Below are 25,377 nucleotides of genomic sequence, written 5' to 3' on the forward strand. Positions count from 1 at the left end.
TGTGACTCCACAGGGGGCTTGGAGCCGTTTCCATGAGAAACTCTCTCATGCCAGCTACCACCTCTGCCCCAGTGCGGCTGAGAATCCCCCCAGCCCTTCCCAGTGGTGCCAAAACTGCCTCAGAGGACACTGCAGCCCAGCTTGTGGTCACCTTGCCACATGCACGGACACAGCCCAACAAAGCAGTTTAATAGGTAGGAGCGAAGCCTGTGAAACTGCTCTGTCTGCCAGCCCTGGCCCCCTGCCCCACTGGGCTGGCCTGCTGGCAGCCCTCTTCTGGTTGCCTTCCCATCTTCTCCTATGCTCTTTCATGAGGCTGCCCAGCCCACTCCCTCCGGGACTCTAGGATGCTTGCATACTCTAGCCCCTTTCCAAACCAGCTGAGTAAAAGTTTCCATCAGTTATGCAAAAATTGGCCTCCCTTCCTGGTAATGTATGTAGGATACAGAGTTTGCTTGCACTTGGGATCACACAGCAGCCATTCTTCCACACAATGTCTGGGCAAAGCCTGGATGACAAGGACCCTCCCCTTTTTCCCACTCTGAGGGAAATAGCATTAGGGCCTTTGTTGGGTAAAGCATCTAATGTTAGGCCCTGGGCTGACAATGACCTGCCCTTGCCTCCCCCCTCTCTGCCTCAGCACCGTTTCACCCTTTATTCTGGGGCTGAGCACTTATAATACTCCTTGTTTTGCACATGCATTTGTTGTTCATTGCCACTAGGCACCTTCATTTTGGGAGGGGTGGTATGTTGATAATGATTTGGGGTGCTGGATTGTTGGTGTCACTCTGTGGTCATAGTGTTGTCCGTAAGTGTTGGGTGGGTTGATGGATAAGTTTTTGGAGTGCTGGATTGCATGCATTAGCTGGTTAGTAGGGCTACATGTAAATGTTGGGGTTTCTGCTGGCAGTAGCTCAGGTCTGCCCATGGTGCCTGGGTGCTCCATTGGCAGCTATTGTCAGACCACTCCTGAGGGTAGGGCTGCATGTGTTCACTTGGTACCAGAAAAGGGGCTGTTTTGATGACACTCTACACTCCCCCCACTTCCTCCTGCCCCATGCCCTGTAGGACAGAGAATAGCCCCTCAACCTTGTTCCCATATAAAAGCCTCCAAGTCACTTACTGAGCCCACTTTGCAATGCCCTACATCCCTATGTCAAGGGAGCCATCTTACCCCCTGCCAGTAACAAGCCCATTCCCTGGCTGGAGATGCTGGTCATGTTCTAGCTGATGTGTGTGCAGGATCCCAGTCACCTGCAGGGCGGCTGCACACCTGTGCCTCTCTTTGATCCTGGGGCATGGACACGTTGCAGGGTGGCTGCTAACAAAGACAGCAGCCTTGGCCAGAGCAACCCCTTGCAGAATTCCCAGCTACCAGGAAATCCTCAGCATTGAGCAGTGACAAGGACACTTTACCAATTGGCCAGCGAGGGCCTCAGAGCATTTCACCCCTGGCTACATGACAGTGTCTTAGATTGGCTCTTCCCCAAGAGATCTGTAGCTACCCAGCATGGTAACCACAACAGAGACCTCCTCCCCATCCCCCCCACCCCTTACCACACACACATTTCTATTTATATTTGCTAAGCCTGAGCAGGCAGAAGGCACACTGCCAAGGAAACAGCTGAACCTCCTGTGCTTCAGTCTGGGTAGCACATGGCAAGAGGGAAGGGGGAGATCTGAAGGACCCTGCTTGGCAGCAGCTCTCATCACACTCCAAAGCCCTTGTCCTGGAGTATCTCCATGTCCAGGTGTCCCAGCTTCATTTGGGAGGAGGAACAGGGGAGCTAAAAGGGCAGCTGCCCAGCATTGCAGCCCCACTGGGAGAAAAGGATTCACCCCACATGCACAGGCTCCAGTCATAGTCACCTCAGCTTGCAAGTTCCTAGTGTTTTGGCTCTAAGGACTCAAAGGTTGTCATTAGACCACTCCTTGCCAACTTCAGGAATTGGTGGCCTGTTGCTCTAACTTCCAGCTAGGCCCCAAGAAGGGCTTGTGCATCATAGGCATGCTACACTGAAAGACCTGCATGTGTATGTAACCCACTAATGAGCATGGTAGTGGGTGTTCTCCATACCCAGTCTGCAGATGCTATGAATTCTTAAAGTCCTCAGTGAGAATTGTCTCTCTAGCTCAAGTGGTTATAGCTGGTGCTTGTAGATCTGAAGGATCCTGGATCAGCTGCCCACAGGCTTGCCTAAAGACAGTTATCATAGGTGCACCCATGCTCTTCCGGCGCTGGCAGAAAGCCTGGCTAAAGTACTGGAGCTGTGCATTGATCTGTCTCGGTCATAGCTGGAGACACGCAAACAGAACAGTAGGATGACTGCTGCGGATCCTACACATCACTTCTGCAGCTTGAAAAATCACTGAGCCAGATTCCCTGAGCTCAGTTGCTACTATTATCAAGTCTGTCCCAAGCAGCTGTGAGGCTCTCTAGGATGGCTGGTTCTGGTCACTAATGAAGCCAGTGATGGGATCTATACAAGTTTTGTTTGTTTGGTTGGTTTTTTAAAGACATTTTTCATGTCCCAAACCAAATCAGCCAAATCAAGTCCAAATCCATGAGTCAGTCCAGCACCATAAGTGGCCCTACAACCAGTAAACATCCTCCACCCCTACCAGAGCTTCAGATATTTCCAACGTCTTTTGGCAGGCATCCTATGTGCAGGCCCAAGCCTTGGGGTTCAGTTCAGATGCCCCCAAGCTTCACCTGCCCTCAGCCATATGGCCACACGGGCAAGCTAGATGGGATCTGTACAAGTAGCCAGGGCCATGCCATCCCAGATGGGAGCTGGGTGCCCTCTGTCCCGTTCACACACAGGTAAAATGAGGACACCCTCTGGAGGCCTGGTGAGCCCCATGACACTGTAAAAAGTGCCTGTCCCGGCGCCAGCCCAGCCATCTCTCTTTGCACACAGAGGCTGAGTCGTTATTCTTTCTTTTCTACCTCTTTGTTCCTAATGCTTTATCCCTGTGACAGGGGAAGTCACTGCCAGGTCCTGAACATCATCAGCTCATTCCCCTGGCTGAGCTGCTCATTCTGGACACACACTGTGACCAATGAGCTCAAGTTTCATTGGCGAATGGCAGAGGCAACAAGAGATCTGGCAGCCAAGAGGGACAGGATCCTAGGCCAAGCACTTGTGTCCAGCTCCATGGTTTTGCGTCCGCCCCACTGGGCCTGCTGCGAATGCTGGGAGAGTGTAGAGGGGGATGGGGTTTGCAGTGCTTCCCTGGTGATGGCTTGCTGCAGCATGGCAGAATATAGACAGATAGATACCCAACAGCTTTAGAAGTTGGTGGGAGGGGGTTGCAAGGTAAGCTGTGAGCAGAGGGTCAGTCAGCCCCAGTGCAGAACTGTGTGACCATCCCAGCTTGTTGGCTTACCCAAAAATATCTACTAAGCTTCTCTGGACATACAGAAAGTTCAGGCAAGTTTCTATCCCTGTGCCAGCTCAGCCACCCCCATTCCTTTGTGGCCACTATGTCTTCCACATTCAGGGGTCAGGAATATATTGGGGCCAAAACCCAGATATGATCCCTTAACAAAATATCAGCCTGGCTGGCCAGAGTTGGCAAAGAGCATAGCAGGATGGGTCCCAGGCTGTTCAGCTCAGCTTCTAGGAACTTAAAGCAATCACCTGGAGTAGTGTTCACAGGACAGGTCACACCACCACCACACTCAAAAATGACCCTGAAGCATTAGATAGGGGGGTAGGCAGGAGAAAGAGGAGTGCCCAGGAAAGTTCTTGGATCATTCCCTCTTTGAAGACTTGGATCAGAGGAGACACGACAATGGATAAGGTGCCTCAAGAATGGACAGTGGGAGAAGGGGAGGTTCAGAGAAAGTGGAAAGCGTCAAATACACAGCTTCTGAAGGGAAATACATCGCACCTGGCATAACCAAACTTCATAACTCCTCATGGCAAGATGTCCTAAAGCAGGAGTCAGCAATATGTGGCTTGTGGGCCATGTCCAGCTTGCAAACCCACTGGATCCCACCTAAAGAGCCAGGGGGTGGCCATGGCATGTTGATGGCAGGGGGCTCCACCTGTGCCAAGGCTGGACAGCGAGAAGCTGCATCTGCACCACAGCCGGTGGGGAAGGGGGGGGCAGGGGTTGGAGACCTGACAGACTGTACTTGCTAAGCACTGGGCTGTCTGGGAGGCACCTTTGCCCAGCATGCTCTCTGCTGTTCACAACATGGCCCCACCTGCCTATCTTGTTTTGCTGTTTATTTACAAGAAGTTACTTGCAAAAGGGTAAGAAACTTTATTCTCTCTCTGGGACTGTAGAAAAGGACTGGGAAATACTGCCTCCAGGATGGAAGGAGGCCAGTGCTGATGACATAGCAAGGCTTTGAAATTGCACATAATGTTTGAGCCTACAGACTACTCAGCACTGGTCTGGCCAGGCACAAGAGTGAGCGAGCCATTCACTCTCTTTCAGAGAGCCAAAAAGCTCCAGTCATCAAAATACATGAAAGGAGAAAGCAAGAAAAAACTCTAGGAATAAAAAATGTTAACTTCAAGCAGGGCTCATTTTTTAAATCCAACTTCTTGGCGTCTACTTTCTGGGTTACAGGCAGATCCAAGACTAGAATCCCAGATGTTGGCAGCTGGAAGAGGAGTGTCATGAAACTGTATCTGGTTTGCTTAACATTTTGAAAAAGCTGCAGGTTCCTCTGATTTCAGAATCATTAAAGCTTCGGGTTTGGTTCAAGTAACATTTTTTTCCACTCTGTGTGCATGGTGGAGCTTTTTCCTCACCTTCCTTTGCTGTCAAAGCTTTTCTGCAGTGGTAGGGTCAAAGTGCCATGTCAATGAGCTCCCATGCTCCTTATATCTATGTCACATTATCAGTCTCTCGCAGCAAAGGGGCTTTTGGTACCAAGAGCCACAAACACCATAGAGATGTACACATCTACATGCACACAGAGCTGTGCTTGTCCACAGACCATGGCTCTGTGAAGAATTGAATAAGATAAGCATTTCATTCTGGCTGGCGTGGGCAAGAACAGAAAAGAGATGTCAGTGCACCACGGCACTGGGATGTGGTAGCAGAGTGGTTCAGACATCTTCCAATGGCTCTAGGTGAGGCATGGGTTTGACTACAGTTCTGCCTTTATGCCAAAGGCTACCTACCCCCAGTTGATCTGACTATAAAAGAGTACATGGGGAGTCAAAGGAAGCTGGAGGAGATGTTGACCATGTCTCTCCCCTGTGTGGTGTTGGCTACAGAAGCAAGTGAGCCTTAACCACATTAGCCTTGTAGACTGCTAGGCTTAGGAAACCTTTGGATTTTTGTAGACCAGGGAGATACTTCTGATGATAAATGCACGCTGCCCTTAACATAAAAAAGGTTTGTGTATTTCCAAGCGCAGTAAAAGCTTGAATGAATGATCAATGCAGAGATCATTTCTGGAGAAGTAAGTTTTGAGAAGAAACAAGGATGGACATAGTCAAGAGACAAGATGGTGAAAAGCCTCCATTTTTTAATAAATGTTTTAAAACTGGACCTGTTGTGGGGACCTGTTAGAGGAGTTATATTTGTAAACCTAAATCCTTTCTAAAAAAGCCAGTGTGGAATCAATAGCACAGTGTCATCCCTTGTGTTAATCATCACACCTATTGTGCTACCCAGTATACCCATGCTAAGCCCTGCACCGCATGGGAAGGATTGCGTTCAACAGTTTGCTTGTGCTAAAGGCAAAGACAAGATGTACTGACTTCATTTTAGGGTCTTGTTATACAGAGCTGGTTTCTTGCACAAAACGGTGAGAAAGTTTGCTGAAATGCCAAAACCCCAGCATAATTTTGAATAACCTGGCCAAACTCTGAGATCTGCCTAAAACAGATGGGCAGTTTGGCCAACTGGAAATCAGCAAAAGTACAGAGGCTACTTGGCTTCACAAACCAGCTGCACATGCTTGTTCCATCACTCCTGTACCTCGCTAAAGCTAAAGGAACTGTTCCTACCAAACAAGCCTACCTTTCGACTTGCTGAGCCCCAGATACAGGACATATAACGCATGATACAGGCTCAGAATCAAGAGTAGGGAAAAATGATCCCTGCAGGAAATGGAAAAGGCTCTGGGGTTCCTTTCTGCATGACAATGAACGTGCTGTGTAACCTCTGTCTGAGGTATCCCTCCAGCCCTAAGGTTCATCCTGGCAACACAGGACTGTCACGATTGTCAACGCTAGGTCAAGAAACAATCCTTTCTCTATAGAGGGAGCTTCTTAGAGGGAGCCAGAGTTGGAAGTGTTGCTGAGTCACATCATGCTCGGTGACTGGGGAAGAAAGAGGTGAAGTGGTTTTCTGGCAGCCATGAGGGTCCACACTATCCCACCTTCTTTGCCAAAAGAGGAAGTGGCTGAGATTAGAGCTCTCACATGGGCCTGAGACAGGCTCCTCCAGGTAGAGACATGCATGCTGACCTTCACCATCTCTCTCTGTCTCTACAGATCCTATTGGTTCTCTGAGGGTTTTAAGCTGTATCCATGCCCGGTAGGGCTAAAGCTCTCTGGCTCAGTACAGAAAATTCAGACATAAGGGTGAAGTCAGTATCTTTATTTCATTTTTTGTAATAGCTGCTGAGATAAAGGAAAATTGCAGCCAGCATCAAGCCAGTGAGAAGAGCCTGCAGGCGTCTCTGGCGGGCAGGAGGAGAGAGAAAGAGCAAGAGAGAGAGAGAGGTGCAAGCTGAAGCAGCTGGTTGTTGGCCACTAGTCCTTAGCCTGCCAAGACATGGGAGTGAGGCTGGAGCTGGGATCTGCTGCTTGGTCTCCTCTTGTGCCTTGTAGCAATATCCGGGTATCACAGAGAGCCCCGGGGCTGGTTCATAGACCTGGCTTGCATAGCAGGAGCCTGGATAACAGAGCACCTCCAGGTGCTCTATAGAGGGTGGCTGTTGTCAGCATTTCTCACAGAGGGAGGTCAGTAGCTGCTATGGAGCAGGAATCAGTTGTAGCTTCTGATTCTGCCACTCATCAGACACTGGATGATACAGGACTATTTGTCTCCCTTTCCATGGCTGTAATGCTAATGACTAGGGCTGTGCAAAACACTATCATTTCATTTTGACATCTGTTTCGCCATTTCGAAGGGACGGTGTTTCATTTCACCATTTCGTTGCATTTCAAGGCACTGTCCTGTTCCGTTTCGCCAAACTGTTTCGCTGTTTAGACTCGTTTCAATTTTTCACCTATAGGCTATAATGGAGAACCATGAAAATGCCTAAACCATTGTAAAAACTGCACCTCAAAGTCATGAAAGCAAAATTCGTGACACTTGCCGGCAGCAGCAGCCTCCTGTCACCTGCAGATCTGGGGGCTCGCACCCCGAGGAGGGCTGCAGGGCTATGCCAGGGGTGTGGACCCCCAGATCTGTGCCAGATGACAGAAGGCTGCTGCTGCCACCTGGGACCAGATGACAGGAGGCTGTGCTGATTGACAAGAGGCTGCCACCTCCACAGCCCCATGGGGCTGGCAGAGCCCATCGGAGCGCAGCCTGGCAGCAGGAGACAGGCAGAGCCAGGGCTGCACTCCACCTCCTGCCACCAGGCTGAGCTCCATGGGGCTGGCGGAGCCGATCAGAGCGCAGCCCGGTGGCAGGAGGCGGGCAGAGCCGGCCTTGCACGCGGATCGGCTCCACCAGCGCCACGGAGCGCAGCCCAGCAGCGGGAGGCAGAGAAAAGCCAAGGCTGCGCTACATGGGGTTGTGGAGACACTCAGAGCGCAGCCCTGGCTCTCCCCTGCTTCCCGGCACTGGGCTGCTTTGAAACCTGAAACATTTTGAAACTTTCGAAACGTTTTGAGTGCCCTCATTTCATTTCGAAGCTGTTTCGATGCTTTTTGTTTCCTTTCGATTTCGCTGTCTGAGGCTCGAAACACGTCAAAGCAGCTTCGAAACGAAACACTCCACAAAATTTTGCTCACCCCTACTAATGACCCGCCTCTCAGAGATTATAACATCACAGGGAAGAGGACCTGGTTGGCCCCATCCTGGCCGTGCCACTGTTACCAATCGGTGACCTACAGAAGCTCTGTGGGCTGATGTGGAGAGGTAGGCTGGGTGAAGTTCAGAAAGGAAGGAAGATCCGCCACAAAACATCTTTCTTTGGAGGTAGAGCTGACTCTAAAACCCAGCAAAATGTAAGAGCTGCTGCTAGGTGGGCTGTGACTTGTCCTCTGCATGAGGGACTTTGACACTGTGCTCTATAGGCAGGGATTTCATTCTGCTGTGTAAGCACCACTGCTTCCCCACCTTGGCATGGGCAGAGCCCTGTAAGCCAGCACCGAAAAAGCCTTTCAGGAGCAGTACTGTAGAGCTGGGAATAGAACCAGGGCCTCTGCTGGTAGCTTGGAAAAACATGCCCAGCCAACTAGTTTCTGATTGAACCCATGCTCCCAAAACACAATGCATGGGAGATCCTGCACCTGCCCTTTACTGAGAGAAAGAAAAGGTCTTTGGAGGCTCAGCTGCCAAATACTGTACATACACCTCATAAGGCAATTCCTTCCCTTAAGAACTTACAGCCTTAATAACCTAGCCAAAAAGCAGAGATGAAGACTCAGAGAAGAGCAAGCCTGCCCAAGCCCATAAAGCCTGTTAACAGCAGAGCTGTGATTGCAATCCAAAACTCCCAGGTCCCACTCCACAGCCCAGGCCACTGGCTCAATCCAAGACTCTGGGTCCTGTGGCCTGTATTCACTGGTAAATACCTCCTGCTCTCACCCAGGGAGGTATTTATGGAACAGCTCCCAGTCTCCTGGTTAAAGTCCACAGCACAGCACCAATGGCAATGCTGCTCCTTCTTTTGTGTTTGTTGTTTGCTATTTGTTTAATATGTCATTTTTTCCAGGAACTGGTTCAAGTCCTTGAAATGGGAGAAATATGAAGCCAAAGGTCCCCCCCCCTCCCCCGCCCTGCAGCTGAGCCTGGGAGACCCTGTGTCAGGGAGACACCGGCACTGGTGTGACTTAGCAGCAGGTGGCATTGCCTGCTGGTTGCCCTGTCCTGCTGTAATGCTGCCAGGTAGGAGATGGTGCCCAGTCCAGCAGAGGAAGGGAGAAGTCCTCCTGCTTCCTACCTGGGATGTTAGGGACTAGACGTGTTCAATTGTAACGGGTGACACTGGATGGACTGTCCATGGACTTCAGGCACAGTCAGTGGTAGAGCCTGCTGGAAGCGGAGTCACTGTTTTTTCTCTCCATCTGCTGAGCAGCATCATTCCCAGGGGAGAAGCAGGAAAAGAGAAGACCACAATGGTGTAACTGAGGGGTGGGGGGACATAGGGGTAACTGCCCTGGGTGCTAATTTGCAGGAGGGTGAAAAGAAGCAACTGCTGCCAGCAGCTGCACATTTGCATTTGCAATTGCAGTGGCAACCGGAAATCACTTCTGCTTTGCCCTGGGTGTCCCGCCACATCCCTACACTGCTGCAAGACAAGGTAGGTGTTTTCACCTCCTATCCTTCTCAGAGGCTTGAGAACCAACTGAAGCAAGGCAGCCAGGAGGGATGGCTTGTCTGTAGTATCCAGCTGCTCACCGTCATGAGCATCCTGCCCTCAAGTCACTCCCTTCTGACAGGGGAAGAAAATCTGCAAAAGGAATAGGCGTCTAACCAGAATGGTTCCACTTGGTTCAGCCCAGTCTTTCTGCAAACCCCCATCTTCTTTGGCTTTCCAAAATGCTGCCTGGTGGGAAGTACTGATGCCTGGTGCCTAAGGGTGTGTCTCAACCCAGTGGCAGCACAGACCAGCACCAGAACCAGTCCAGTTTGCTTTGGGGACTTTGCACTTGTGGGTCTCTTGTGGCACTGAGGGCACAAGGAGAGACAGAATGGGAGTACCCACCAGCAGGGTACAAGCCGTAGTAGTGATGTTCCCATGCCTACCATGGCATTTCTGACTTCTGACACCTCACTAGTCAAAAGAACAGAATCATCCATCAAGAGCCATTGCTGTAGATGAGCTGAGGGGAGGGAGGAATGCACAAGCCTTCTTGCAATGGGAGGAAATATGCTTCAGCAGTCAATGCTGACACTGGTCAACCCCAAAACATATCCAGCTCTCTATAACAAGCAATCCAACCCACAGCATGTCCTGCCAACCTCTCTACTGGCCCATCCAACCTTGTTATGCTTAGCCTGGAATGTAGGGTCTCCATCCAGACCCTCTCCTGTTACTGGTGGCTCCCATCCTATGCCCTTAGGGAAATACGCATGGGCTGATTCCTGCCTTATGTTATGTTAACATTTGACTTTATTGCAGATATATACAGAGGGGCCATTTACTACAGTAACCTAACACAATGCAAAAGTGCCTCCAGATTCCTGAGGTGTTGCAGAGAAAAAAAACCTATGCACTGCACAATTGAAAAGTCGGTATTTTTCCCTCCCTTCAGATGTTAGTTCTAGGAGCAGCCTTGGGAGGGTGGGGAAAGAGTAACATGATGGACAGAACATGGGAAAGCCAAGGGAATGAAAGAATGCAGACAGAGCCAAGAATGTGATAGATTGCTGGAGCAGATTCTGCCGCAATGAAAAATATCTTGGTGTTTAATAGCCTGTTTTGTCTTACTCATGTATTGTGAATGTTTCCCTAACGTCTTTATTAGCTGCAGCACTGCAAATGGCCTCCACCTGCAAATTCTGCTGGAATGAGCTGAAATAGGACCCCCCACACATGCATGATGCCAAATGTCTTAGTGATGGAGGCGTTCTATCCCCATACAATGCATAGGTTTGTGCTGGGGCAGCTATGCAGAGCCCTGTTGCACCCACATTGATTGCTTTTTTGTTGCACACTTGGCAGTAGGAGAATGGTACCAGATGGACAACCCTGAAGATGCACACTCCAAAGGGATGCAGTAGTGAGGCAAATTTCCTGCAGCCCCACACGTACTCCGTTCCCAACAACATGACCCATCCAGAAAAAGTCTCCAAACATAGAAGGAATCTCAGCTTCCAGGGTTTTTTCCACTCAGCTACAATTACTTGGCGGAAGTTTTGCCACTAGGAATGGGCTACCATCCACCAGCTCACTTCAAGCAGTAATGAATTCTGGCTGGATTTAGACCAATTAATCTTATAGTTGGATGGCCAAGCCATGACTTTCTGACCTATAGAGCCATCCAGTCCTCTGCCTACATTTCTCAGTGAAATACCTGCCTGTCAAGCTTCTTCACTCTCTGTTAACACTGAGAAGCTCAACTTGAACACCTCTACCTGAGTTTGCCCACTTCTGCTTGGCAAAGGCCAGTGGGATTGGGTCAAGAGTAGGAACAAGGTGGTTATTTGATGTCCATTTCTCTGATCATGCAAGACTGACATCAACATCAACAGATGCCTGCTGGGAGTACAGAGTTTCCCCAATTTATTTGGGCTTCCCTGTCCAATGTTTTGAAGAGCCAACATGAATATGGCTTTTACAATATTCCTTGCAGAGGCAGGCATCCTTTTGCTGCACCAGTTAACAGTGACAAGCTACTGAAGATACCTAGAACAGCAGGTGCATTATAGCTGGACCTAACTATCTGTGACTTTCAGCACCATAGCAAGGGCTGTCTGCTTGGGCATATCAAAAGCCAGAGCATGGTATGAAACGAAACACCAAGCTCCAAGTCCCAGCTCATACCACATACCTGGACAGTTACAGTATGGATCTGGACCTGAACTATATAACAGGGGTCTCTGGAACAGAAACCAAATTCTGGGAAAATTCAGATTTAGAGTCAAGCACCTGGCAACTCAGAGACACATTCTGTTTGAATATACCTGGGATGTGCAGCAGTGCAAGAGCCTCCTTCTAACCCAGTACCCCTCAGATGTTCAGCAGCACCGTGTGTCTGTTACCTCTTGCCTATGTTGTGCCAGCACAACAAGTAAGTGCTATGAGGAGCTGGGTAGCTGAACAACAGGCAAGTGTGTTGGGGAATGTGGCCCTCGAGGGGTGGCTCTGAAAGCAATCCAAGCAGACTTCATGCCCAGTGCTGTCAAAAGGTGCTCAGCATCTGTGTATCAGTATCTTTGTGTTCCCCTGCTGAGGCCAGCTGGGCCAAGAATCATCCATACTGGTGAGCAGAATGGTAAGGGGAGAGATGTAGGGACCTGACCCCATGCACTAACAAATGACAGAGAAGGACACAGCAAAAAGAAGGAAGAGCGAGTGCTTCCCATCACCCAAATCAGAAGTCCCATCACAAAGAGAACGCAAGATCTCATGGCCTTTCACCCTGCTAGCCCAGCAAAGAAGACAAGGGAGACAAACTTAACCAAGTCCTCCAAAGTCACTTTTGATTGACAACTGGAGCCACAAGGGAAGCAAGTCGCTTGAAGACCTTTGTGCTTCATCAAGCTGTGCCTGAGCATGGTACTGAATTCTCGTCCCCACTGGCCAGCCCCAGCCCAAGAAAAGATCAGAAGGAAAGTAACTCACTGGAATTACACTTCTTCTGGATAGGGACTAATGGAAACAGTAAGAGAGACTCCCCCCTCCCTCCCCCTCCAGGTGTGCATGGAGTGAAAGCTGGAGAACCAGAGAGGGTCAGCGCCGAGCTCCATCTGGCCCCACATCCCACCTCTGGCTGCAACCAGCAGCAGATGCTTCTGAGGGACACAGGGAAGGGAGGAGAGGCCGGCAGATGTGGGGTAGTTTAAAAGTTTGGACTCATCCCCACCGACGCCTATTTTACTAGCTGGGAAGCCAGGAGCAGCCAACTCCCAGCTGAGGCTGACTCAGCGCAGCTCCCAGCAGCGTGGTGAATACCAGCAGCATCACACCAATGTTGGCTTGGGTTCCAGCCCCTGTCCCACCTTGTTCTGGCATGAGGTACAACTCTAGGTACCCCTAAAAGGCTTGAGGCTTCCCCTGCTGCTCCCACATCCTTCTCAGACAGGCTACCCGAGGCCATGCAGCAGATTACCACCAGCTGACTATTCATGGAGCACCAGGGCTGGGTTCTTTCTGCTCTGACCTTTTCCTTAGCACAGATTTTTTCACTTGAGGCCACATTGTTCCTGGCCAAGTGTATCACCCCCGGCCTTTGCTCTTTGTGTTCTTGGCCTTCACAGCACAGTTTGTTTCTTACCATGTAAACAAGCTGCATTTGGGGGCTGGGGGCGAAGGGGGAGGGAGGGCAAAGGGATCATGCAGTGCCATGGCAAGGAAGTTTGGTGTCCGGAGCAAAGCCTGCAACGGCAGCCCACCCTCACCCCACGCACAGATCCAGGGGGCGCATGCCCCACCTCCACATGCTTGCCTGGGAATGCACACAGAAGCAGGAGCCACCCTCCTCCTGTCCCTGTGTCCCCTCAAACGAGCCACTCACGGCTCTGTCCTGCACCCCACCCTAGCTGGGCAGCACCTGTTGGCGCCCCTTTGCTTTGGCACCCAAGGCTGTTGCCCTGCTCACGCCCCCCCCCACCCCTCCGCTTTGCTATGACACTAGGACCATGATTTATCTTGCAGCCAGTCTTGGAGCCCAGCACAGGAGCTCCTGGTGTTGCCTTTAGACATAGGTGACCAGGCAGGCTCTCTGCCCTCGCTGGGGCACGGTTCTCCACTCACCCCCTTTGGGGCAAATGAGGAGTGGTTCCACTGACATCAGTAGATGCGTGCCGGTGCAACCCTGCTGGGGATCAGACCAAAATCAGGCAGCCCAGGCCTACAGGGCAGAGTGTATGTGAGGAGACCTGCCCCCCTTGAAGAGTGGCCCTGAGCCAGGGAGCTCATGTCACACCGCAGACAGAGAAGAGAGTATGATTTTCCCAAGGTCACACAGGAGGGAAGTGGCAGAGCCAGGACCAGAACCCAGTTCCAATCCTGTGCCCCATTCACTGGATCAGTCCAAGATTCTTGCCTGTGTTCGCTGGCAAACACTGCTTGTCCTCACCTTCTGTCTCCCACCTGAGCTGCTGATGGTGGGTGCCAGCCTGAGCTAGGAAGTAGAGCCCAAGGGAGGCGGAAGAGGCAAGGAGGCTCTGCCATGCTGCAAGGTGGGGCAGGGCTGAGTAGGAGGCAGAAACAAGGGTGCAAATCCTCTTGTTAACCCCTGCCTTCCTGCTACCCTGAGCTGTCTCCCCTGGGCAGAGAAGTGATTCTTCCTCTGCTCCAAGGTAAAACAAAGTGCCTGGAGAGCGATGCCACGGGCTCAGCTCCCATGAGGAAATGAAAAGCCAAGCCCAGAAGCCAGTCTGCAGCACAGGAGCCATCAAGAGTCCAGAGGTCCTGGAGGCCTCCAACAATCACAACCCATCAGCCAAAGAAAACCCTGCTCCCCAGAGCAAGCAGGTCTGACCTCCACCACTTCCCCTCCAAACCAGGCAGGCAGTACTGTGTCCCCCACCTGGCACAGCCCAGCCACAGCTCATACTGTCTGGCACATAGCACGTGTGCAATGTTGCTAAGGTACCATTGGCTGAGTCAGCAGCACTGTCTCCAAACCAGATAATGACGCAAGTCTAAGCTACCCTTCCTTCTTTACAACCAGACCCCTAGCTGGGAGGGGAAGGGTTTGGCCAGGGACCCTCTGCCAACCCAATCTATAGCTTAGAGATGGACCCACCCTTTTGATGGCACTCATTTTATGCTAGGGCATGGGCAAGAGCAGGAGCGTTGCATTTAATACCAAGCAAAGTAATCCCCAACTGCAAAGTCTGCTCTGGACCTAATGTGCCGCAAAACCCAGAGCTGTTCAGATCCAAGTTTGTGGGGCTGGATTCCTTCTAGTCCACTCCACCCTGCATTAAAGACACAGACCCACCTCCTCTTCTGGTGCTGCAGGCTTTCTCTTGCCTGTTGGCTGAGAATACAAGGGTTATGGTTGAGGGGGAGCTGAAAACAATAGGGCTAGACTGGGGTGGGGAGGGGATAGAGAGGTTTGAATTACCAGAGCCAACAGGATACATGAGACCCTGGCAAAGCGTGTGGGTCCCAGAGCTCCTCCTCTCCCTGCAAGCTTAGCACCCAAGGTAATCGAATGTGTGTGGTCCTGGCACTGGTGCGGATGCAAGGAAAGAAGAAAGAAGCCCTTTCTGGCTGCGGAGCCTCTCTCGCTTGGCAGGCACTTGCTTGGGGGAAGTCTACACTCGTCCTATGGAGCTCATGCTCCCACTGGGAGGCAGCAAGGAATGAGCCTGGCAGGTCCAGTGAGGGAGGGGCAAGTAGGTCATACAGGAGACAAAAGCAGGAGCCCAGTCCTGAATGAGTGGCTGCAATGGCCACAGCTTTGCACAGGGAGGGGAAAAGTGAGACTGGGGGCTGCTGCTGCCTGCTCTGCTTGTTTTTGAACCCTCTCCAGGAGCAGAGTCGTCTCACCACAAGGATGGAAACCACTTCCTCTCCCATTAACAGGAGCACATTGCTGGGGAGAATTTGTGGTAGATACAGGAATGCTGCCCTCCTCCCCTCCCCCTTCCACTAGCCCCAAGTTGCTACTTGGATATATGGTCCTACCTCGAGGCCAGATCTCTTCCAATCTAAGCTGCACTGTAAGCCTTTGCTAAGGTGAACGATGTCCTTTCAGCACACGTAGGTGCTTGTGTGTGCCATCCACATGCACGCATGCATGCCTGCCTGGGTGCACAGGGCAGTTCAACCTCACAGTCGCAGGCTATGTTATTTCGTGGGGGGGGGTCAGCTCCCCTCTCTGAGTCATCTCGATAGGATGCAGCAGGCTTGGCTAGCCAAGTCAATAAGCTCTGTTGGAGTGAGGTGCAGGAAAACAGTGGACCCTGTGACATTGTCTGTCCTAAGCAGCACCCACCCAAATGAGGAGCTACAGCAGGGGCGGGCAATTATTTTGGGCGGAGGGCCACTTACTGAGTTTTGGCAAGCCATCGAGGGCCGTGTGACAGGCAGCCCAGGGCAGATAAATATTAATTTTCTAAATTTTTTAGGGGCCCCACGGGCTGGATAGAATGGCCTGGAGGGCCTCATCCAGCCTGCAGTCCGCATTTTGCCCACCCCAAGCTACAGGGTAGATTTGCCCCTGGGCCTCCTGCCAACCAGTTTCCCCCTCAGCGTGTAAGGCACAGGCAGCTGGGCAAGGCCAGTCCTTGGTCTCAGTAACTCACTAGCTGTGGGCACATGTAATACCAGGGCAGGCCTGACCCAGTTATCTATGGAGCTGCCCTGGCACGATTCCAGCACGCTGCCCCTTCCCACCGTGGAGCACTCAGCTGCCTACGGAGCTCTTTGCAAGTCCCACTCAGTGGCCACTGCCACAGAAGGACACTATGCTCAATCACGGGGACTTCTCTGCTGGGTGACCTTGAGGGTCTTAACCTAAAGCAAGAATCATTCCAGCTGAGCACAGAGCGGAGCTGTCTGTGGGAGGAGCATGGACATCAAGGAATGAATGGTATCAAAACAGAGATGGATGGAACACAGGGCAGGATGAGGCCTATCAGTCCACAGAAGCCAGCCCTTTTCTTTGCAAGCACCTCTTTATCCAAAGGATCCACAAGACTGTCCATCACAGCCACACAGCATCCTATGAAGCAAACTCTGCAATGTACTACAGGGAAAGAGCAGGAGAGACAAGGGCAAAGCAGTGCCAGGGAGCATGTTAAGCTAATATGCACTTCAAGGATCCCAGGAAGAGGACACATCCCACACTACAGTTGTTTCCAGTCTGAACTGGGGGGGAAAATATCTTCCTGATTCCAAATCCAGTATTTCATAGAATCATAGCAAGCTAGGGCTGGAAGGGACCTCAGGAGGGCATCTAGTCCAACCCCCTGCTCAAAGCAGGACCAGCCCCAATTAGATCATCCCAGCCAAAGCTTTATCTAGCCCAGTTTTGAAAATCTCCAAGGATGGAGCTCCCACCGCCTCTCTGGGTAACCTATTCCAGTGTTTTACTACCCTCCTAGTGAGAAAATTCTTCCTAATATCTAACTTAAATTTCCCTTGCAGCAATTTGAGCCCATTGTTCCTTGTTCTCACCTGCCACCACTGAGAACATCCTCTGTCAAACTGTCCTTCAGGTAGTTGAAGGCTGTTTTTAAATCCCCTCTCAAGTCACCTCTTCTCTAGAATAAATAAGCCCGGTTCCCTCAGTCTTTCCTCATAAGTTGTGTCCGCCAGCCCCCTCACCATTTTTGTTGCCCTCTGCTGGACTCTCTACAATTTGTCCACCTCCTTTCTGTAGTGGGGGGCCCAAAATTAAACAAAGTACTCCAGATGTGGGCTCACTGGTGCCGAATAGAGGAGAATAATTACTTCCCTTGACATACTGCCAGCACGTCTACCAATGCACGCTGGCAGCACACCTAGCCATATGCTGTTAGCATTCTTAGCAACAAGGGCACACTGTTGGTTCATATTCAGCTTATTGTCCACCATAACCCCCAGGTCCTTTTCTGCAGAGCTGCTGCTCAGCCAGCCAGCCCTCGGCCTGTACTGGTACATGGGATTGTTCCTTCCTAAGTGCAAGACTTTACACTTGTCCTTGTTGAAGCTCATGAGATTTCTTTTAGCCCAATCCTCCAATTTGTCTAGGTCACTCTGAATCCTAGTCCTACCCTCCAGTGTATCTATTTGGTCTGACCTTGAGCATATCAGCAAGACCTTTCAGCCAGGTTCCTTAAGAGGTGTCTCAGGACCTATGAGAGCATCATTTCACCCCAGCCAAGCTCAAACCTCTAGTGGTAGCCACTGCTCAGTGCTTCAGATGAAGGCAAAAACAAATGGATGGACACTGTGAATGAGGGGCAGATCTTAACTGCATACAATCCATAAGGCAGTGCTGCAATTTGTCATGAAGCCAGTTGGGCTCTCCATTCCCATAACCCTGCCAGCAGCCCCTTGTCTCTGCAAAAGGCCAACTACTCCCTGCAAACATTTGTCAGCACTACTGAGTCTGGTGATAAATGGTGTCCAGAATTACATTTCTCCAGAGTGACAAGAAAGGCCATTAATGCTGAGGCTCAACATATGCTTTTGCTATCCTGAGACTCTAGAAAGCCTCAGTCAGGAGCTATATGAAGCGACAGGTTAGTACTCCACTGGGGACAATGTCAGAATATTGTGCTCTGTGCAACATCATTAGTACAATATAGTGACTCTAGGAAAGCCTGAGCGGTCTGTGGCACAGAGCACTCACTGCGCCATTACCGCCCCATCACTTGGCTCTCAAAGCATGGCCAGCAGGTCACATCACCCCCATGGCAGCTCCATTTTGCTGAAACTGCATTACTTAGAGGCAGCAGAGTGTTTCTTCCCTTCCTGGGCTCCATGCTGGATGTGATCCCAATGGAGGAAAAGTCCCTTCTGTCCAGAAATACAGGTCAGGTTGCAATTGTGGAATACTGAAATCACGTGATGGATGAGACTAAATGCAGGTCAGAACCAGAACCAAAGAATCCTGGACTCTGGAAAGATCACATCCCAAGCCAGATTTACTTTGTGCACCCTCTCGAATTAGGGAAAAGCAAGAGCATTTATTCATTGAACCAAAAAGCAGGAGTTGAGATGGATGAGCAGATAGATTGATGGATGGAAGGACAGACGGATGGATAGCCCAGCTCAGGTAGAAGGGAACAGGCTGAAATCAGCTTGTTCCACTTGCGTTGTTCCCAAGCTCACCCAGGGCTCTGCTATCTCCATTCTTCCTCGCTGCTATTTTTGTCCTGTCCCATAAACAAACTTAAAACCAGCCAACCATGGCTCTTAGCCAGCTCTGAAGGTAACCACCTCCCCTTGTCCACAAAGTGGGAAAAAAAAAGAAAACCCACACAGTGCCAGTCCTGAAACGAAAAACAGAAAGATATGGTATAGAGCTAAGTGCCATGGGAACCATATGCAAATGAGCCAATGAACACAAGAGACTAATGTCCTCCCAGGTATCCATCTTTCCATACATATAGGGGGGAAGAGGTTTTATCCCATCCCAGACCCATAGCAGCCAGACAAGACACATATAACTTCCACGTGGTCAGTTTTTCCCAGACATAATTATTTACCCAGTACTAAATCATTAGCAAGCTTTGGCTATGCCTTGGGGAAATAAATATCACCTGTTCCTGTACGCCACACACACATCCGCCCAAGGGCAACAGCTCCTCCAGACACACAAGGAAGAGCAAGCCCCAGAGGAATACTGGAAGCATTGAAATCAGGCCATGGGAGGCAAAGGACCCAGCAAGACTGAGCAAAGCAGGTCACAGTACTATCTCAAATGATCATTACTGCAGGTAGCAAGTTTGGGAAGGGGAATGAAACCTTGCTCTTTTGGGCTTGAGCAGATCTCTGCCTACAGGAGCTCAGGATGAGATCTAATCTGGGCCCTTCTCACCCCACATTTTTTCTTCTGGGTTCTTCCCCCATCCTGGTGGTAGTACAGCAGGCTACTCAAAAGCATAGACATCAGTTATGATCCAGTCTGACAAACCCTACGTAGTGACAAGCCCCTAAATGCTTTGTCTCCATGTACCTTTGCATGATAGAGACTTCTTAAAGCTCCAGCTCCAGGAGTCATGAGCTTAGGGGAGAATTTCAATTTCCAGCCCAAAAGCAGAAAAAAGGAATAAGGCGTCAGACCCGCCCCCCCTTTCCCAAAGGGATCTAAAATGCCAAACTCCCATTGGTGTCAATAGGAGTTAGGTCCACATCCATAAAGGTATCTAGGTGCCTAAGTTCCTCATGCTTCCAATTAAAGAGGAATCTTGAGAACATGAAAATGAAGGGCTCAAAAACTGGACTGCAAATCCAAGAACCTCCCATTTGTTCAGGAGTCATGAAATTAAAACAAAAAAAATAGTCTCATAATTGTTTAAACAAGAGTTGTGAATATTCAGGGCTAGTATGGCTGATGCAGTCACTATAGGTAGCCTGACCTCCCACTTCATGGGAGGGCGTCTGAGGTACCAGTGCCTGTCTGCACCTTGGAGCAGACCTGGAGTCCTTCAGCTCTCAGTGCAGGGCCTTACAGCCCATATTCTCTCCCGTTCTTCCTAGGGGCAGAGGCTGGGCCAAGAGTGGGGGAGCTAGTGGAGTCAGGCAAAGACCGGGGCAATACACAATTCCTCTGGTGACAAGGCTGAGTGGTTTCTTGGAGCTCAGTCTCCCAAGAAAGCTCAGGAGAGTTGGGAACCAGAGGAGGGAAGAAGTCAGTTCTGGTCCATCTCCCAAGTCTTATCTGTCCTTGGTTTTTATCTCACCCACCCTGCCACCATCCTTCCTCCCCTGCCTATCAGCATCATCGCTGCGGGTGCTCTGCAGCCCAGTCTGGGGAGCAACCTCCCGCACCAGGCTCTCCTTCCTCTGGCTTGGGAAGCAAAGGGCCTTGCAGCACCACTGGGGTGGTAGCTGAGGGGCAGAGGCAGGGGATCCCATAGTGGGAAAAAGGAGCTGTGGAAGCACAAACTTGTGAGAACCTGAAATGCAGGGTCTACTCACTGAAGTTTTAAAGTTATAGGAAAGTTAGGGTTGGAAGGGACCTCAGGAGGGCATCTAATCCAGGCCCCTGCTCAAAGCAGGACCTTCCCCAACTAGATTCTCTCAAGCTCGGAAGAGAGAGCCTTTAAAATGCTGTGGCAGGGCACTGGCTTTGTCCTTGTCTCCCCTGCTTTTACATGTGGCTTATTATAGGGTGTTGTTGGAGTCCTGGCTATAGTGCCTGGTGGCTGTGCATGAGGTAGGATTTCGGGGATTCCCAGGGGACATGCTAGCCTGCAAATGTAGGAGACCTAAATCAGTGGCCCAGGAGGCTCCCCCCAGTCCCACGTTCCTGAATCTAAGGCACCAAGAAGGCGGCGCACTGTGTGGACTATCAAGCTGGGACAGGACAGCAAGGTAGAGAAGGGAAAGTTCTGATTGTCTCTCTTCCTAGAAATCCTGCTGGGTGTCAGCCCTGCAAGGCACAGGCACCCAGGTCAAGGTCAAAGAGATTTATTCCTTGGCCACAATGTAAAGAGCAGTGCATGCACACACTCCCTTTTTGAAAATAAAAAGATTTCAGCCCCAGCCACTGATTTCACGGGAAGCGCTGGTTCCCTGTAATGCAGAATTCCTAGTACTGGAAAACCAGACAAAGTGTTTACCTTGCTAGCTACATATTAACTACTTCCCAGCCATGTTCACCATGGGAGGGCATGCACAGCAGGTGGGCAGGTCCTTCCTTCCTCTCCAATGCGTCTCTGAGGGCTCAATCCCTCCCGGGGGGTTGTTCTGGCTGACTGAGTGAATTCACTCCGCCGCTACAACCTGAACCAGTCAATTCCCCCATGGAGATGTGCCCTCCGGGCCCCACCTGCCATTTTCCCTTTCAGGGTGCCACCAGCTGGCGGGGGGTTGCTGTTCACACCGCAACATTGCATGCCCTTAGGCCTCAGCTGTGCTGTGACACCTGCCAAGTCCCAGGGGCTGGCTATGGACAAGGGCTTGGGTTTCCAAAGGGGATTAAGCGAATTTGGAGCTCAGCTCCCTGCAAAAGGCAGTGGGTTCCCAGCCTAGGTGGGAAATGTCATGAAGCATCAAATTGCCAGAGCAACTGGAAACAGCACCCAGAGGAAATAATGCACACTCCTGCACTTCAAAGACAAGCATTACAGGAGACTCTTCCTGACTACTGCCTATACTGGGCCCATGACACACAGGGAGCAGAGCATAAAGGGCACGTGGGGGGAACCCTGCAAGTCTGTTCCCTAAAGCTTTTAGAGAGAAAGCTGCTTTCTCTACAGCAAGGCCAAATCCAGAAGGCTCTGAGAGGCTGAAGGTTTCTCAAGGCCCAGCAAGCCACAGGAGTCTTTGCTGGACATAGGATACACGCTCAACACTCAGGAGGTCAGGGGACCTTTCTTCCAGCTGCCACACCATATCCTGCCCCAGAAGCCTGGGATTTCCAGAAAGAGAGGTGATTGGTCCAAGGACAGATGGATGTGCCTACACAGGTGCCCATTACCAGGGTGTGAGAGCTGAAGCAAGCATAGGGGGAGATTTGGACCCATAGTCTGCATGATCTGATCCCATTCAGAGATGCACAAAACAAGATTCAACCTGTGGCTGGTCTACTAACTGTCCTGCCACAAGCCCCCAAATGCAGGGCTGGCCCCTCTCCCACCCAGGGCCAGATCCCTAGCATCTCACAGCTGAAGCCTGGCACACTGGGAGAGAGAACAGACCATGGTGGTGGGGGGACAGGTAAACAGGGCAGACTGCTGGAAGGGCCGCAACAGCTGGATAGTCCAGTCCCAGGGCTGTGCACAGCTCAGTTCACAGTGAAGCACTCAGCCTGCCCTTTCCTTCTGAAACACAGGTAGCACTGCCTGCCTGGGCAGAAGTGTCCTCAGTACTGCAGGCAGCACCTAACTAATGAGGGAGCAGCTGTCCATGGGATTTGGGGTGTGCGTGTGTTCTGCCAGCCCATCCCTTCTTCCCTACTGCCATGCAGCTCCCAGCAGCAAAGCTGTAGGGTCACTTAGCTCGGTGGGGAACAGGGCACCCTCTCTCTCTGCCCCTGACTCTTCGTGTTGCATTTTCCTTTGGGTCAGATTCCAATCAGGCAAAATTTAGTGAAGGGACAACTGAGATTCCACCAAGGCACAGGAGGCTCTTCCAGGGCAAAGCCAGAGAAGTTTAGTGCAACAAAGATAGTTCCCCACTATGCTCCCAGCAGCAGGGAGAGGCCAGCTCAAGGCAGGCCCCGTGGTCTAGGGCTCAGAGCAGGGTGCTGGGGGAGGCTGTTCACCCCATCCCAGTGCCTGGGGAAGTGATATGGAAACTCATCCGCAAAGAACTGGGCTGAGGCCAAACAACTCATTGCACAAATGGGTCACTGAGGGGCTGGCAGAGGGTGCTTGCTCAAAGGGCTTGAATCAGCCCATAAACTAAAGCTACCTGGATGCCCGTTGGAAATCCCTGGGCCCCACTGTGACCTCACACCAGACTAGCTTCATCCGCTTCCTGATTTGCTCCCTGAGTCCAAACAACCTCACACTCCAGTTCCATAATTGGTGACACACGTTTATTCCCTTCACTGGGACATGGCCAAGCCAGAGCAGTGTGATGAGCACTTACGTACCAGCCCCAAGACCCCAGCAAATACAAGACCTGTCCCATCCTATACCCTGCAATACCCAAATCTTGTCTCCTCTCCAACAACAGCTCTAAGCAGACACTGGCCTAGGCTAGGCAAGGCTGGGAGCACCCCACCAGTCAAAAATATCTCAGGGCAGAGATTAAGTCAGGAAGCCTGGTACTAGGGGTGTGCTCAAGCCACAGGATCAGGATCTCAATGGGACCTAGCCTTTAGAGTGGCTTTTCTGCTGCCCCAATGCAGAGGGTTGGAGTATGCACCCTGTGAGGCCCCTTCCAACCCCAGGAGCCCATGGCTTCCATTAGTTCAGCTTGTGACTTGTCCTGGGACGGGGACACCAGCCGCAGAATGCAGGACACTCCAGACACAGCAGGGCTCCTGTTCCCTGGGGGTCTCCAGAAAACAGGGCTGGGAAACACCAGCTGTGGGAACAGCCCTGCCACTCATGTGAGGGCTGCAGCCTGGGCTGTGGGCTACAGGTTGCTCTTGTACTTCCCTAGCTATTCCTCTCCCTTTCATGCTGGCTTTGCTTAGAAGCCCTTTTCTCAAGGGAATCCTGAACTGGTTTTCAGCAGCTCTCCCCAATCCTGGCCTCTCCCTCATGGACTTCAGCAGTGTCCCAGCCTCTTACAGCTTGGACGGCCTGATGCCAGCTTCCCATGGGTGGCAGGGGAAAGCGGGGGAGTGGGGGTAAAGGAAAGATGTTTTTGTGTTGGCACCTCCTCTGTCCGGCAGGGTAGCATCCTCCATGATCTCATTATAGCAACACACAGAACCACAAAGGCAGAGGCAGCCAGGGGAAGCCAGGAGCCTCAGCCACAGTGCCTAAAGCAATGCACACAGGCAGGATGCAAAGGTGCACAGGGGTCCTGCCCTCCTCTGCCTGCAATGGATCACACCCAGGCAGCTGTGTGTGATGATCACACAGAGCAAAAAGGAGGGGCAGTGGTTCTCAGCTCAGGAGGGGCTGTTCCTCACCTCCATATACTCAGCTTCACAGTCACTGTAAGGGCCAGGGGGATCAGAAGCAAAAGTCAGAGAGGGTCTGCAAAGGCTACCCAGGGGACCTACACGGCCTGATGCTGCTGGAGGTCACAGTGCATTGGGCTGAGGTGCAGGTGTTCAGATCCAGGGATGGGGTGGCAGTACATCCAGATCTGGGTCTGAGATCCAAGTCCAAGGTCCTTCTGCCTCTCCCAGGGCTCAGCAGAGTGGGGACAGGATGGGAGGTGGAAGGGGCATCCTGGCACTGGAGAAGTGAGCACCTGGAAATGACTGAGCATCACTTCACCCGACCCTGGGCTATTCAGCTCTTTAGCCCCTTCCACACTGGTCATTCCAGTTTGCTCTGTGAGTGAATACCCAAGAAACAAGCATAGGCAGCACAGCTCCCCTCCCCCCCCCATGTCAATATAGTCCCAAAGGGTCAGATGGTTCCCTCTATGCCCCTGCTTGGAGGGCACCTTTTGTAAGAGGATCTGCCCCCTGCCACAGGAAAGGGAGGCTCAGCCACCTGCACAACATCATCCCAACCCAAGCATGGCCTGTGGGGCAGCTGGTGGAGGGTGACCAGGGCCCAATGAAGCAAGGCACACTGCAGGACAGATCACAGAGCCAAGGGCTGCCCCCTGCCTGGAGCACCCCATCCCTGGGACCAGCCCCCAGGGGTGACAGTACTACTGCAGGCACATGGGACTCCCATACAGTGAGCCCTGGCCTCCCCCCACAGCCCAGTCTGTGTCCATGGGGAAAAGAGGCAAACCCTTGTATCAACATGTGGGGCCCCCTGCCTCTGGAGCTTGAAGGATGGGATGCTCAAGGCCCGTTAATCCTTTGCTCCCCTCAGTCTGCTCTCAGGCTGAGGTATGGGAGGAGGGTTCCTTCTCACTTGGGGAGGCACCCTGCTCCTTGCAGGGTCCTACAGGTGCCCTCTGGACCAGCAAGACCCCCATTTTCTGCACCTTACTTCCAGAGACCTTCCTTGCTCCTGCCAGGTTGAGAGGAGGCACCTCTGTGCCTGTGCATGTAAAGGGACTGGCAGTGGGTACAGATGCCCTTGGCGAGGCTCACCATCCACACAGCCTGCCTCTGCCCCAACAGCAATGCCTGTAGCAAGATGCTAGAGCAGTTATCACTGCTCGATGCAGGTGCCCTTGCACCTAGCTGCCACACATCCCTCCCCCCAGCCATGCAAACCCTGTGCCTGCCCCTCTCCCACATCCCCCGCAGGGCCTGCCATGCTTGGGTTCAGCAGCAATTGTTCCTGACCCCAGAAGGAGCCAAGGAAACCCCTCCCCATCCCTACTGTGAACCTAGGGCCCTGCAGGAG

The 25,377-nt window shown here is 51.7% G+C and overlaps 1 protein-coding gene across 1 annotated transcript in view; it reads right to left on the reverse strand.

Moving 5' to 3' along the window:
• IGFBP4 (insulin like growth factor binding protein 4) overlaps window positions 1-25,377 on the reverse strand; it is a 36,260-nt gene that overhangs the window by 10,266 nt on the left and 617 nt on the right. The gene's annotated exons all lie outside the window — the stretch shown is intronic.

Source organism: Gavialis gangeticus, unplaced genomic scaffold (genome assembly GCF_001723915.1).
Source record: "Gavialis gangeticus isolate Ggan-Ray unplaced genomic scaffold, GavGan_comp1, whole genome shotgun sequence".
In the NCBI taxonomy this organism is placed as follows: domain Eukaryota; kingdom Metazoa; phylum Chordata; order Crocodylia; family Gavialidae; genus Gavialis; species Gavialis gangeticus.